General features: G+C 41.4%; 1 long non-coding RNA gene across 1 annotated transcript; it reads right to left on the bottom strand.

The window, feature by feature from the left end:
• Positions 1-1,093: 1,093 nt before the first annotated feature.
• LOC126040226 (uncharacterized) lies at positions 1,094-5,460 on the bottom strand. The gene is made up of 3 exons (XR_007506597.1): positions 5,363-5,460; positions 2,968-3,063; positions 1,094-2,436 (listed from the first exon to the last, which is right to left on the bottom strand). It is a non-coding gene; the product is annotated as an uncharacterized LOC126040226 (long non-coding RNA).
• Between the last annotated feature and the right edge of the window lie 10,195 nt (positions 5,461-15,655).

The following is a 15,655-nucleotide window of genomic DNA, read 5'->3' as shown; positions in this document are numbered from 1 at the left end:
TAACACAAGCACAAAGCTCCTCAACGGGAAACTGCTCCAGTCAGGAGATTTCAAAACAGTCACAAACATTCACTACTTTCTTTAGGCTATATTTTCCCGAGGTCATCATAATCAGTGTTTTGCCTATTAGATTGAAATTTCTTGAGAAAATATATACTTCACAGAAGGCCAAGTTAGCTGTTATTGTTACAGTGACATACAGTGTCACTTACAAGCTCTAATTATTTCGGAATAAATTTTCTGTCAGTGAAAAGCAGCCAGAATGCACAGAATTTGGCTCCACTGATAAAAGTAGAAAACATTTGCTTTATATTCCACTTTGGGGGTGGGAAGAATAAAAGAAAAGAAAAAAAAAAAGAAAAAAAAAGAAAGAAAAAGAAAGAAAAAGAAAGAAAAGAAAGAAAAAGAAAGAAAAAGAAAGAAAATAAAGAAAAAGAAAGGGAGGAAAGAAAAAAAAAGAAAAAAAGCTCATTTTGGGAAGGTCAATATTTAGAGGGGGGGAAGTAGACTTAAATCCCCAAAATGCAGCAGGTTCAGCTCTGTCCCTTTTAATCATCTGGATCCACAAGCAACTGTAGGAACTTGGCTGATACCAAATTAAGGAAAACTGAAATCAGTATAGTTGCAGAAGTTTTCTATACTGATCTTTCAAAGCAGCACTGACACACTTGAAGAGAGGTAAAACGTAGTTATGTAAGGAAAGCACCAACATACTGCATCACATAAGTGAGAATTTTCAAAGCATTGAGATCTTTGGTGGCTGCATGATAACAGTAACTGGCGTTTGCCACACAAGGTACAGTGAAAATACGTTCCTTTGTTAAATTATCCTTGGATTTTTCCACTCTCTTCTCTTCCCCTTTCCACCAGCAGGAGTCCCACAGACATTAGGGGACAGCAAGAACTGATAAAAGACCTACAAATGCATGGTAGGTTGTTTTTCTTTTTTTAATCGGAGTTAATTAAAAGTCTTCCATTGCAAGACATCATAAAGCTGTTTCAGAGATATTCCTCTATCAATAGCCAGTTGGCCCTATTTAATGGAAGCTTGGAAAGTATGCTGACAACTTAAATTGGTACCCACATAAAAAAACCAGTTTAGAAACCTATAAAACTAGTAGGAATGTTTACACAATTTTAAAACATTCCAGCAAGGACTATAGCTATTAAACAAATCAGCATGTCCCAGAGCGTTTGAAGCCCAAACACTGAAGCACTAAGGACCCAGGAGTATAATTTGCCTTCAAACACTTTTTTTAAAAAAGATGCTCTTTATTGCCAACAAAAGTTCCAGTAAAAAAAAGTAGGGACAAAGGAATCTCATGAGTGAGTACTGAGTTTGGTATAGACAGAGGGTTACAGGTTTGCAGGGCTAGATCATAAGCAGGAGTGGTGCTGGTTTTCATGTCAACTGAGGACTGTGATTATGATTTATAAATTTGCAGTAGCCTTTTTAAGGGTGCTGTAGGCCTTCAGGATATGGATCTGGTGAAGAATCATGGCTCCAGTGAAGTCAATAGCAAAAATTCTTCAGTGCACACAAAGCAACCCTACTTCTTTCGTTTCAAAGTCTACCAGTACTCATATAGAGAGACTCTACTAAATTGCTTGCATACTACAGCCAAAAGATGTTCTAATAGGTGATGAATTCTTCTCCTTTTTTTTTGCAAAGTCCCTTTTGAGGACCATAGCAACTCAAACTGGCCCGTGTCAGCTCACAGCCAGTGCATCCCCTTTCTGAGTGACACCACTAAGTATCCCTAGCTGCAGGTTGCCGAATTCCTCAACATAGGGCTGAACATAAGAAACTGCTTTGGAAAGTGTCTCTCACACAGTGTCCCTTTCTTCCTAGTGAAGGCAGCAGGATGGCTTCCTTCCTAATGGTCAACCCACTGGAGCCTGAAAGACAACCCAGATCCTTTTCTCAGCCCCACTGCAGAATTAGCTATTTTACAGGGAAAAATGTGATACCAGTTCCATTAATGTTATACTAGTAAGAGGAGTTACACCTCAGCTTCTCTCAGTGTTGTTATTAGATTTATGAATTAGGGCCTTTAAATCTTGATTATTTGTGTTGCCACTTTAGTCAGCAACCAAGACTCAACATATACCAGAAGGTCAAGAAAGAGAACAAGAAAGTGTCATCTTTAGAGGGGCTTTCAACTGTCATAATCATAATCATCTGCACAGCACATATTTTCTTTATCATCTCTCCCATCACAGTGCAATCCAGAAGAAACGAAGAGAATCACTCTACATCCACCTCTGTTATTAGCTCACATCAATGCAGTTACCAGATGTAATGATCTATTTTTCTGGCTCTTCACAACTGTGTTCTTCAGAGGACAGGGTTCCCATTCGGTTGAATTAAATAAATACGTGTGTAGTATGAATGACACTCAGGTTTAGGTGTGGAAAATTCTTTCCATTTGCCTCCTGAGAAAAAGGAGGGTGAAAACATGAGAAAAAGTTTATTGTCTAAGGATACTCTTCACTGAGTTCCCTTCACTCCCCTTTCTCTCAGTCCAGGAGTCAACATGTTTATGCTGAAGAGAGCATCACATAGGAGCTCCTTGTCTTTCTGTCCCTGTACCCCCTATTAAACTGCCCTTCCTGTTCCACTTCACAACATATAGGAAGAACATCAGCACAAATGTGAAGGTGCCCTGTAGTAATTTGCAAGTGCCAGTATATATTAAATAATACATACCACATATTGGTCTGATTAATGCATGCTTGTCATATTCATTTATTTTTCTAAAGGCCTCTGTGGGGCTCATGCAGGGCCACAGTACTTGTGGGTACTGAGTAGTTCCAGAGGAGCCAGCATTTGGAGAGCGTACTTGGGGTGGATGTGCAGGCCACAGGAGTGCACCTAGTTCTAAAACCATGGCAGAGATTGCAAACACCATTAATTTACCACACAAACCAAAATGTTCTCCTCCCCATAGGAATTCCAGAGCATACCTCCAACCTGAAAGTCTGCATGGGGGACCCATCCTGGTTGTAAGTGAATTTGCCTAAGAAGTAAATTCCTTCCTCTTCAGAAGCATCTTGCATATCCTTAAAAAAGAAGAGTGGGGAAGGACGACATTTCCACCATTCCAGAGAGAAAAACCATGACAACAGCCCCAATGGCTGTTGCAGCTTCAGTCACAAGTCTCAGGACTGTGACTGGGCATGCAAGCAAAAGGAACCAGCAGTCTAACTAAAGAGGACCAAAAAAGGAGTCTTTCAAAGTGACTCACTACAAAGGATAAAAAAAGGAACTTGCATAGAGAGCTAAGTTCTTTGGAGCGCTCATGATCTCCTCTGTCTGCAAATGTGAGCCAGCATCACAGCATGTGGGCAGATGACTCTGGACAGCTTTCTCATGACATATCCCTGCAATCCACCCATGGCTCAGCAGTTTCTTTGGTCATTATCCCACTGAAACAAGGCACAACAGGGAACATTGAACCATGTTCCAGATGACAAGATCCAGACTGTATGCAAACTGCTCTTGTGGCATACAAATCCCAGGATCCAAGGCCACCAACAAAATAGGGGAAAGACAGACTGATTGTTTGACAAGCAAACCTTGTCTGGTTTTTGATATGGAGGACACAAATCAGATTAAACATGTTCCTGTGCTGTTTAAGACAGTTATGGAACAGTGCTAGAAATGCTGCTCAATGTCCACATAAGAACCTCCATCATGGATATATTTGACACCAGATTAGCAACATGGGGATTTTTTCTAGGTAATTTTGCTCCTTAGTGGAGACACAGCCAAACAGGATTAGTCCACAGGTCTTTTACACTCCATACAGATTGTCTCATATCTCCCTCATATCTGGTGAGCATAATAACTTCTACCTTTCTGACACGGGACCTCCAGGTGGAAGTACAGCCACATACAGCCTGCAGCCTTGCAGGTATGAATGGAGGCAAAGTACCTGTTACAATTCCAGACCTGAGTTCAGCTTGAGTCTTCACTCAAGCTTGCTCCATTTGCCTTTGCAGCAAAGATGCATGCATTTGCAGGTAACTCAAGTACATACCAAACCTATACACCTTGTGCAATCTGAATGAAAGCAAACAGGCCTGTGCAAGAGCTAATATTAGCTGGTCTTAATTACTCAATACTTTAATAATAATCCATTTATAAAGCAGTGTTTTCATTTAAACATGCAGCATAAATAAAATGTCAGCTTATGTTACTAAAAGACAAAAATGTGATTTCCATCACTTCAAAAATCTCAAGCACTTAGAAGCCATAAAATGCATGTCTAAAGACATCAGTTCTCACAAAAAAACACATTTTCTAAAGCTATAAAAAGTACATTTTTCATCACAAGAGTAATGGTATTCGGACACAATTTTAAAACTCAACACTACATACTTTCTTTGCTGTGAAACACAAGCAAACTCTTTCTCAAGAAGCAGCAATTATCAGCACTTTCTGAAAAATCATTGGTCAGAGGATATCACATCTCTAAAAGCAACTTGTTAAATCCACTGGTCAGAACTGGAGTTGTAAGGCAACAGTAATGGTCTTATGTCTGAACGGTATGTTTAAGCTGCATAAAGTTAGAGGTCCTGCACTTGATCTCCCGTGTTTGTTTTCTGTGACACAATAGGGACCACACTGGCACTTTAGCAGTTATAATTGTTTGGTTTGGAATTATTAACCCACCCTAACTTTGTTCCAATTCAAAGTTGTTCTGGAATTTGTTTCAACTTCCCTTTTTGACCCCCAAAAGAGCAAGATATTTCCTCTTTACACCTAGCTGCCAAGATCTAAATCTGTAGTTTCTGTGTTTCCCTGGTAACAGCTGATGATGTCATAAATTTACTAAGTGGTAGAGGGAGACGCTATTCTCTGTGCAGCCATGAAAGTCTGGAAGAGAACAGCTAGCTGGCTTTCTGCCCAGCTGCCAACACCATTCACCTTCCCTGCCTGCCCAGCTCTGTATCTGGATCACTTTGGAGAGTTCCCCAGCAGGCCTGAATCCTCCTTGGCAATGGGAGTGCAAGGTGTAGAAATTATTTCTACCGTCTCAATCTTGAGTATTTTGTGAGCTCAGTATCCTGAGAATTGTGCTCTAAGCAATGTTTGTATTTGAAATGACACTCTGAGATTTTTGTTTGTCACCAATGTAGCTGTCAACCTGCTCAGAACTGGCAGCAAGCTCTACTTCCACATACATCACTCCTGCTAACAGAGACTGGTGAGCTCCTCTGAAGGTCCATACCCATAGCAGAGGTTGGCAAAAGGTGTCTGATCAGCCTGGGTTACTCTACCCAGTGCTGTGTCATACAGGAATATGTTAGAAAAGGGCGGAACAAAGAGAGCACGTGTAACACCCTGATTTCTTACCTGGAGAACGACATCCAGAAAATGTGCATATTCCCAGCAGAATCCAAACACACACAAATGTAATACTCTACTGGAAGTTTCACTCTATTTCACAATAGTCACCTGCAAACATTATAGCACATGCATGAGAGAAAAAAAGCTTTCCAATCATTAAATACTAGGAGATAGAAAGAACAATCACAGGATTAGATGCATAAAATTTCTATAGTTCGTGTGCTGCTGTCACTTACTTTCTAGCATATACAAGCAATGGAACTGGCATTCCAGTCCCGAGGCACGGCTCACAACTACAATGAAAAGAAACAGGTCTGCATATTATTCTTCCAGATTAATTGAAAGCTATTTATTCTAATTCAGGGCATTTCCCTTTGAGGAAGAGGCCAAGGGAAGAGAAAGAGTTAGGTATGTTACAGAGCTATCAGCATGATTTGAATCTTATTTATCTAAGGATTTCAAAGCAAGATCCTTCTTGACACAGTCCCTTGTCATGCTTCAACTCGATACTTTGAAGAAGATAGAAAGTAAGGGAATGCTGTACATAGAGAACTCAGGAGGCAGTTGGACAAACATATTTCCCCAGGACAGAGAGACAAAGGAGTTTTTATATTTTTCAAGATCTGTACTCCTGGTAGGCTAAAAACAAGTCTACCAGAAGCAGATGCAGAATTTCTGCAGAAGTTTCATCAGCCCTCTACAGAGATAACTTGCCTCTCTAGTTTTATGTCTGCTATGTATTTCTGATATATCTAGAATGAGGAAACACCTGTGCACCACATTGCAGTGCCACATGGCTCAGATACCACAAGCAAACCCAGCTTAGGTGCCTGTACATAGCTGTGTGACATTTAAGTTATCCCTGTCATCCAGGGCTTTACTATAGGAGATCATTGTTTGGATAATTGCCCCAATGTCATTTTCAGAGTCAATGCAATTCACAGCACAGAATCTGTTGCCCATCTCCAGACAAAGGACAGAAGTTTCACTGGTGACCCCAGCTCAGCCAGACCACAGGAGTTACAGGAAAAAGAAAGATATGTAGATGAGCAGCAAGATAATGAGAGCTTTTCCCTCTCCATTTCATTGTTCAGATCCAGTTTTGACAACTGATGGCAGACTAGTTTCTCACAAACTCCTGTCATAGGTGACATCTCAGGAAGGATCAAAGAATTGCACTTACTGAGAAATACTGTTCTTGTCTACATTGGCTATTCCTTTAAGTTTGGTCTAAAGCTTTTTGTAAAGGCTCTCCATCTGACAGCTGGTGCCTCTTCTTTACTTCTTCCTTCTTCCCCACAACTGACCAAATAATGAGTTTGCCTGGGATTCCAACAGCAGCAAGAATTAATAAAGTAAAATTACTTTGAGAGATAAGACCCCTGTAATTTCCCTTTTTTTACCTGGCTTTAGCCTAGAGCTAAGGTCTTGCATGAACCAAAAGAAAAACAAAATAAAACACACCCACACCCACCCCCCCAAAACCCAAAGTCCCTAGACAAATAAGAGGAATTCAGACCACAGCAATGAACTCCACAGCACTCCCTACAAAAGATGCCTAGGAAGAATATTACTGCTAGAAAAGCAATCATCTTCACTACTGGTGCACAGTGAGGAAAAGAAAGCCCTAGGCTGAAATTGGTATCAAGCTTATTTTATTAATTTCTGTTATTAAATCATAAAACCTTTGAAGTCATTAAGAGGCCAAACTGGAGAGCTGAGACCAATTATTCAGGAAAACATGCTATGGAAGATAAGACCTCTCCTGAATATTAGCAAGAAACATTGGGAACTGCCCAGCTTCGGTCTCACTGGCGATCTGGAAGTATTGTGGTATTTTAGCATTTTCAGCAGTAATGGCTAATGGAAACAGAATTGCTTTCTAAACAGAAAGTAATTAAGGTTTTAAGGGCCCACCAAAATGTTTTATTAGCTTCTATACCAAACATCAGAGTACCAGGATCTTAGACCCAAGAGTCAAATAAATATATAATGATTTCATTTACTATAAGAAAGGGTGAATTGTACCTGCTAATAGAGCATTAAGAGCAATAAAGCATGAAGTGCACCACCATGTTAGGCTTAGAACTAGGTAATGGCGTATTTTAACATCAAGTGTCCTTATAAGAGGTTAATGAAGTCAGGTTGTGTTTTGCAAAATAATTGTCAAGTTAATCTTTAACAGTCTGACACTGGTCACATTGGAATGCAAGAATAAGGAGTCACATAACATTAAAAAGCTGACTAAGGCATATTAGTTGCAGGATAAGATGTGTAAGCAATGCATAAAATCCACAAACACATATGTGTATTTTATGTTTTAAAAATTATACTGGCATGCCTAATGGTTTACAGGGAAGACAAGCTATTTTTCTAAGATGTCTGTAACCAGTTTATCCTTTCTACTTCCACCAAGCACAGGAGATTTTAATTATAAGACAGTTAAGAGTGTTATCCTTCAGAAGATGATGCAGAATACTTGCACGATTTTAGTATAAACTTAAACCCTATGGCTTTTCTTGTGCAAACTACAAGATTTTCAATAATAATTGTAATTGATGTCTTGTGGCTTTTTAGAAGGACAAGCCTATTTAAAAAAAACTGGTATTAAACTGTGCTGTCTTCACTTTTATGTAACAGGTAACAGCTTGATAGATGGCGCTGAAAAAAAGGGAGTCTATCTTCCTTATCAGCTGCAATATTTGCAGAATGTACAGAACACAAATATGTTCTCCAATGGCCACAAAGCTGCCAATAGTGTTTTTACCTTGGTGGCCACTTATTTTTTACTGTTCTGAATGAGACAGACTTTAAAGCTTCATTGGTACTCGGCAAAAGGGAGAACATCCTTCTGTCCCAAATAATGGTGAGAAGTGGATGGAAGCCCACTGAAAAATATCATCTTGGAGAATTTCTGAATTGCTCTCTTGAGGTTTCTGAAGCTGAGAGATGCTTCAGATATCCTCTAAACAAAGGGATAAGTGCCAGATGTACTTAAAGTTTGAGTTTCCTCATTTTTGTGTTTTCCTTTAGTAAGCAGTGCCCCTACTTTTGTGATCCAGAACTTAACTCTTTGCTTTGCTAACAAACTGGTTTTCTTCATGCTTTGTGCCTGGTATGAAGACTGATACCAGCACAACATAATCTGCTCTCCAGAAGCTGCTGTTCTATGCAAAAGAGGTCCCATTAGCCGAGCCAAATGCTGGGATATGAACGGAAATCTGTTCCTGAAGTGGTTGAAGTGACACTATTCCCATTGGGAGCCTCATATCATCACAAGGTCTTTACTCAAAAGAGACTTTGTTGTCACTCTTTTATGGGCCTGTCTCCATTTTCACTCTGTCCCATCTTTCATCTCTGTCACGTATCACAGTTCTTGACACTTCAAGATTATTCTATCAGGCATACAACTACCCTCTTGTCTATGGACACACACATACATTCAGCAGCTTAAAGAGCTTCAAAGCCCTTACCTTGCAAGAAACCCCAGGTCCTGCTGCTATAGAGATCAATAGCCAAGTTCATGCAGGCGGGCAGGGTGAGGCTCTCCATCCTTCAGTGATCTACAAAGAAGAAAGGACCTTTACTGTAAATCTCATTCATACTCTGTCACTTAAAATGGCTTTAGCCAGGGGCAATTCTAAGTGCATTGTAATATTTTGACCTCAAAAACCCTCACTACTTCAATGCCAATCCATTCATGAGCTCACGCAGCAACTGAGCAAGTTCTAGCTCATGATGTAGTTACAAAGAGATGCTGACTAAAGACAGCATAATTCCTAACACAAACATTTCTTCTTTATCGTGCTCCCAGCAGTGGTATCCACATCCAGCGGAGAAACTTTCAGAGCATTTGACAGCTGGATCTCCGAATAAGCATACTTCTTACTTCTGTCCAATATTGCATTTCAGTATGATCACATTGTATAAACTCTGCCGAGATCTGAGATCAACACTGTAAACACCCCAAAACGAAACTGAGCCAGTCATGTTAAAACCCACATCATTTCCTATATATCTGTCAATGAAAGCCACGCAATTGCAGGTACCTATGCTCCAAAGCAGTAAGTACACACTGAAGGTGTGCAAGGAGTCTAGAGTTACCAGCACCAGTGAGCAGATTCAGTTGCTCTCAGTGCTGTGTTACCCAAGCTAACTTTGAAGAACATCTGATACTTATAATGAAGAGATTAGTCAGGGAAATTTTTTAACAACCAAAAATCAAAATACAGTTAAACCTCACTAATTCCCATTTGTGTCTGGGAAACTTAATTTTGCTAATTAGCAAATAACAACTGACTTGCAATGGGAGCCTGTACTTTACCAAGCACTAATAAATTATTTTCATAAGGTCATATTACATATTCCTATATCATCAGCATTCACAGCCACAAGAACATTAATAAAAGATGAGTTTGTTTATATGTATATATATCTGTGTGTGCATGTGTATTGGTATACACACTAACATATATACATTTCTTTAAAACTTTGTGCTCTTAGCTTAGAAAAGCTCAAGAAACCTCAAGAGTGGAAGAGGAAGAGGTTTTTGCACAGAGTAGAACATATTAGCAGTTGTCTGCTGTAGTGTCATTCAGACTCCAGAAGACACACTTGACAAACCCGAATAGGTAAATGTCAATAAAGACAAAATAAAACAGGGCATTGTTGCTGCTTGGGGAAAGAGTGGTTTTCACCACTAATTGTCACTAACTTCCAGCCTTAAGTCTCTGCAAGGAGGAACCAACTCTCAACTATTTCATTTTTAAGTGTTGGTACACATTTTCCCTGGGGTTCTTGCTGTTCTGTCACGTCTGCCACCGTGAATCGGGATTTACTCCACTGAAGCAAAACCAGGGAGGAGAAACTCAGGCCTTCTGTTTGTTTAACATGAAGAACACTTGCAGTCACTTTTTACCCTTTTATGATGACAAAGCAACCTCAGAATTTAACTTCATCAGCTCCTTCACCTTCTTCAAATAGTGATGTTGGGCATGATTACCATAAGGAAGTTTAAAAAAGAACAGCAGCAATAACAACCATATTCTGAACTTGCCTCTTCTGATTAGGAAAATGTCTTGTAGCTGTCAACAGCTAAGAATATCATGTAGACTTAACACTTCTCTTAACTGGAGACCTCAAAAGGCCACATACCTGACAAAATGAGTCTCACAGACACTTCTGGTAGCAAGGGGCCAAGCAGGCTGCAGGCAGCCCGAGCACCAGTTCTCTTGAGTGCAACAAAATAACTCTCAGGAGCCCCTAGCAATATTATGCATCAAGAATATGACTGTGCTGAATGAGATCCAGTCAAGATCCTAAGGCTGTTCTGAATCAGACACGGTTTTGTAGAAACAGCAATGTTATTAAGTTCTGTTTTCCATTTTATCTGAAATATTATTGATATGACTTTTGTCACAATGATCAAATATTACTGTGATAAAGCTCTAACACTGGCTAAATGAAATAAATAGAACATATATTCATTGTTGACTCTTGCATAATAACTTGCTTTATTTTTAGGTTGCTAGTACTACTGTACCAAGAGTTTATTTAAAATAAGGAATAAAACTTCTAAGCAACAATATTCATGTAATGAGAGGGAAAAAAAAAAAAAAAAGAGAAATAGGAGAGCAAAAGATTGCAAAGTGATAGCTTTGATCAGATTGCCAGCAATTTGACATGAATATATTCTTAACTCTAATGTAAAAACCCCTTATCGCACACACCCCAAAACATCTTACTAGAGACATGTCTATTTTTAATAGCATCCAATGTCTGACAGAGGCAGATTTCATCCTCACCTTTCACATACAATGAGGATGAGGAGGAAAAAAAAAAGAAACAAAGAAAAAAGAAGAAAAGCAGCAGATACATTTAGTGTCCCCTTCACCAAAATAAAGTTTAGCTTATTTGTAGCTTTTGGCTTTCAGCCTTTCCTGCTAAGCTGATTGAATTCTTCAGGAAATGATGCATGAGGGGAGGTTTCCAGCCAGTTCTGTTGAGGAACTGAAGATTCCCAGGAGGGTGGTGATAGGCTGAAATGATGGGTATGATAGGAGGCACTGCAGATATAGATAGGAAGAACAAACCAGCTTCAGCTAAACACATCCAAAATGCACAATCCTGAAAGTGCATTTAGAAACTATCAGCCTGGAAAGATGCCTGCTTCAGCAGAAATGACTTGTCGGGGGCAAGCAGCTACTTCAGGACTTTTTAATCAGTATTTCCCAACTGCTCCACTGTAGGCATTCCTCCTGGCAGCATTATTCACTTGGCTGCCCATATGCCTGATCATAATGGTTGTCTCTTGGCCATATTGCTTATTACTTTTATAAGGCAGCAGCCTTCCAGCTGCATGACATATGTAGCCCACAGGCATATACTTTTAACATATGCTGCATCTTGTCCTTTACACTGTTCCTATTAAGCTGACACAAAATGAGGAGGCTGGGACTGCTCTGTCCTCTATGCAGTCAGTATGTCCAGGAGCAAGAACAAAAAATATCCCAGTGTTGCAAGCCTGGCCTGAAGGATTAGGAACAGTAAGGATTAAACATTGTCATGTGTCTAACCAGGCCCTCATGCTGAGTGTTCTTGCCTTGACTTCTCCTTGTAAATTACCTTTCTTTTAACCTACTTTCTCCTTTCAAATAGAAAAGTGGTCCAGAGTACTCTTGTAAAACTCATTCTGAATAAATACTCACTGACACTTTAAATTAGATCACATCACTGTCGAGCCCATGAGACTACCAGAAGGCAAAGTACAGATGTAAGATTTACATGAGCTATTCCTGATTTATACCCATTTAAGTGACAATTGAATCAGAGCAGCATTTTTACTGCAGACCAAGATCAAAGACTTTGAGTGTTTTACCTGGCTGGCTAGAGACATTTTATCATCCCCTTGGTCATTCATAGTCAGTTTTGAATTTGCAGTTCAGCTAAGAGACTTGCATTCTGTTGGATGCCAGAAATAAGCATTTGGTTGTGCAAAACCTCTTTGTTACTTCTCCAATGGGTTGTGTAGAAAGCTCCTAATCCCACCATCCAGTATTTACTGCATTCTTAGCTTCAGGTTAAGCAACTATAAAGATTTCTAGTTTATAGAAATGAGAAGTGGAAGTAGTTAGATAGTCAACCCTAGCTTTTTCTCACTGGTATATACAACACATATGTATGTTCCCACACAACAGAATCTCCTGCATTCAAAACACAGATGACCCAGTGAGTCATAATCATGTAGTGAAAGATTTAAAATAGAACTATCCTTTCCTGAAACAGCAGGTCATGAAGCATTACTTTGTGTTGGACATTTAAGTGGGACCTGAGCAACCTGACTTCCATGCTACAACATGTTCCAAAAGTTTGGGCTCATGGAGTTGGTGGTTCTCCACTCATATCTATGCATAGTCTGCACATGAAAAGAAGCAATATATGGAAGGGAAAACTAGGGATGACAGATTGGTCTAAAAAGCTTTAGAAGAAAATAAGAGTTGCTCTCCTATCTCTCCAATTGTCTTCACCACAAAGGTGTACGCTGTCATTCTCCATTTCATGATAAGCTGCAGTTTTACTCCTGATAGAGCAGTGTGCACAGGCTCAGCATTACTTATGAGAGTTGGTCTTGGCAAAAGGGGAGAAAAAAAGAGGCTTTCAATAACTGGCATTTTTTTAGCAACTTCAGAAGTGCTGGGAACAAAAGATCCAGCCTGGCTATAGAATTGTGAAACTGGAAAGCAGTTTATGAAAGTCTGCTCTCATCAGGAGCTCAGAATCTCCTCTTGAAGGACTAAAGTCCACTAAGTGCTGGTGACAGGCAGCTCTTTTTCCAATGGGTCTTGGCACTCTTTGCTTCCTATTTGAACCTGGGATTAATGCCAGGCTATTCCTGAAGCTTTCAGACCTGCAGACCATTTGTCAAATTTCTAAACCAGAGTACAGCCACAGTGCAGAGAAGCAGGGTAAATTTAGCCCATGCTGAGTCTCATGGCTGGACTCCTCTGTGATAACCAGGGCACTTCATTTAAAACTAGCTCAGGAACCTCTGTACTCCACTGCAACACAGGCACACTCCCCAGGCTTTGTACCAAAGACACAATGCCTCTTTAAAAGGGATCCTTGTGCTCTTGATGAAAAATCATAAAGCAGGAATCATAGAAGACCTTTGTGTTCCCCTTAGCCGAAGACTTTTGTGGATTAATCTTTCGTAGCAGCTGAAATGGTGAAAGGCGTCTTACGGTGGTGGTTGGAAGACTGGACGCCACATGCGCCAGGGCACGGCGAAGCCCCGGAGCAGCGGGGGGTCCCCTGGGCTGGCAGGGCAGGGCCTGGCCGCCAGGGCCTGTCCTACCACCCCAGCCAGGGACCAGGGAAGCCTGGGGGCAGCCCCAGCCATCAGACACCTCCCTGGGGATGGGGACGGGACAAGGCCAGGCCAGGACGTAACCCCATAAGCGGGGGTCAGGTTCAGGCCTGGTGCAGGGAACCAGGATCAGACACAGCCCCACGATGGCCGGGCAGGGCCTTGGGGATGGAAACGGGCCGAGGCCAGGCCAGGATGTCAGCATGCAGATCAGGCCAGGCTGTGGCAGAGCTGGAGACCAGCTTCCCATGGCGTCGCTGGGGCAGGGACCGAAGTGGGGTCCTGAGCCATGGGTATGGTGGAGGGGAGGCCCCAGGGGCGCTGGGCAGGGACAGTGAGGGCCCATGTTAGTGCTCCATGGCCCTGACAGCATGGAAGTAACACCGTATGCTCTGGGGGCTGTCACAGAGGAAGGACCACGCCTGACGCTAGACTGTATCCATATTTGAAAGTTTTAAAACACAATGAAGAAAAAAGTATATATAACTCTGCAGCAGGAAATGAAGGCATTTAGGTTTGTTTTTTTGCATTTGGCAGGCAGAGGGCATACTCAGCCTAGACCTAAATATAGCCTTCTCTCTGCTTAGGGACTATTTATTCTTTCTGTCTCCTGACACCGGTACACACAAAATTTATTTAACATTCAGCAGATGCAGCACTCATACAAAACCATACAATCTGTTCCAGAGAAATCAGCAATAATTTTAAGAAGCCATCAGTGTGCTGGGGGCAGAGGACCAGCCAGCAGCACCATGACAGTCATCCATTTCCCAGCAAAGAATCACAATTCTCCCCCAAACACCTGAAACTGGTACTGGGAGTTGGGAAATAAGATGGTCAGGACCAGTTGAGGCAACGCTAAGGTATGATTGAGCAAGTGTTTTCCACCTGACTGATTCTTCAAATAAAAAGTCACAGACTGCGCTCCCCTCTGATATCACTTTTTTTCTGTCAGGAAAGTCAGACCCACGGCTCTCTGCCCAGCTGCCTCTAAAGCTTTTGCAGTTTTGTTTCTGCCTCCAGGAAAATGCCCTTTTTTTGATCCCTGCATGTATAATAACCGCATGGAAAAATTAGCAGCAATGAAAGTTTCAATGCAAAAGTATTATTTTCCATACACAGAGACTGCTGTCAGTGATTAAATTAGCAGCCTTAACCTCAGCTCACAGTTTCATTATATATTAAATAGTTCAGTGCATGTATCCTTACTTAATTTAATAAATATTCATCTGATAGATCTTTAACTATTAGAACTGAACCATTTCACACAGAAGATTTTGTCCATTTGCTGGCAATACTTGTTACTGAATGCAGTGAGTCAATTTAAATATATACTGTATGTGGCACACAGAAACATTATTCAACTCAGTATTTACTAATATCCCTTTTTTCTTTGCAATATCAAGTTTTTCTATAAAAAGATGCACTGTTAAAAATGAGCTGCACAATTGAGTCCCCCAGGGGTGGGGTGGACGCCCCACATGACAGGGTCCCTGGGGTCCCCACAGATCAGTGGGTCTCTTAGACACCTGGGTCCCTGTGGGATGGTGGGGTCCTTGGCATCCCCAGATGATGCCTTGGTCCTGGGACTCTCCATGGGCCAGCAATACCCCAGTTGCCAAGGCCCTCGCCTTCCTGGACACTAGGGTCCTTGCCTGTAGGACATAGTGGTGGTGCTGGAGGTGCTGACCCAACTGTGGTTGCACTCACTGCTGTGGGATGAGCCCAGCTCAACGTCACCTTTGCATGGCCAAGGTGGGCACAGGGTCATGATGGGGTTGGGGCACCCAGGTGATGCTGCAGCAGTGGCTAGAGCATGTCAGGAAGGAGTAGTAGGTGGGATGCAGGAAGGACTGGGACAGAGGGGAGAGAGAGGGCCATGGGAGGACAGCAGGGAGATGGGGAGGGACAGGGACCCAGGGACACATGGTGTC

Source organism: Accipiter gentilis, chromosome 1 (assembly GCF_929443795.1).
Source record: "Accipiter gentilis chromosome 1, bAccGen1.1, whole genome shotgun sequence".
In the NCBI taxonomy this organism is placed as follows: domain Eukaryota; kingdom Metazoa; phylum Chordata; class Aves; order Accipitriformes; family Accipitridae; genus Astur; species Astur gentilis.
The sequence above is the reverse complement of the archived record's forward strand: the minus strand, read 5'-3'. Positions and strand labels throughout refer to the sequence as shown.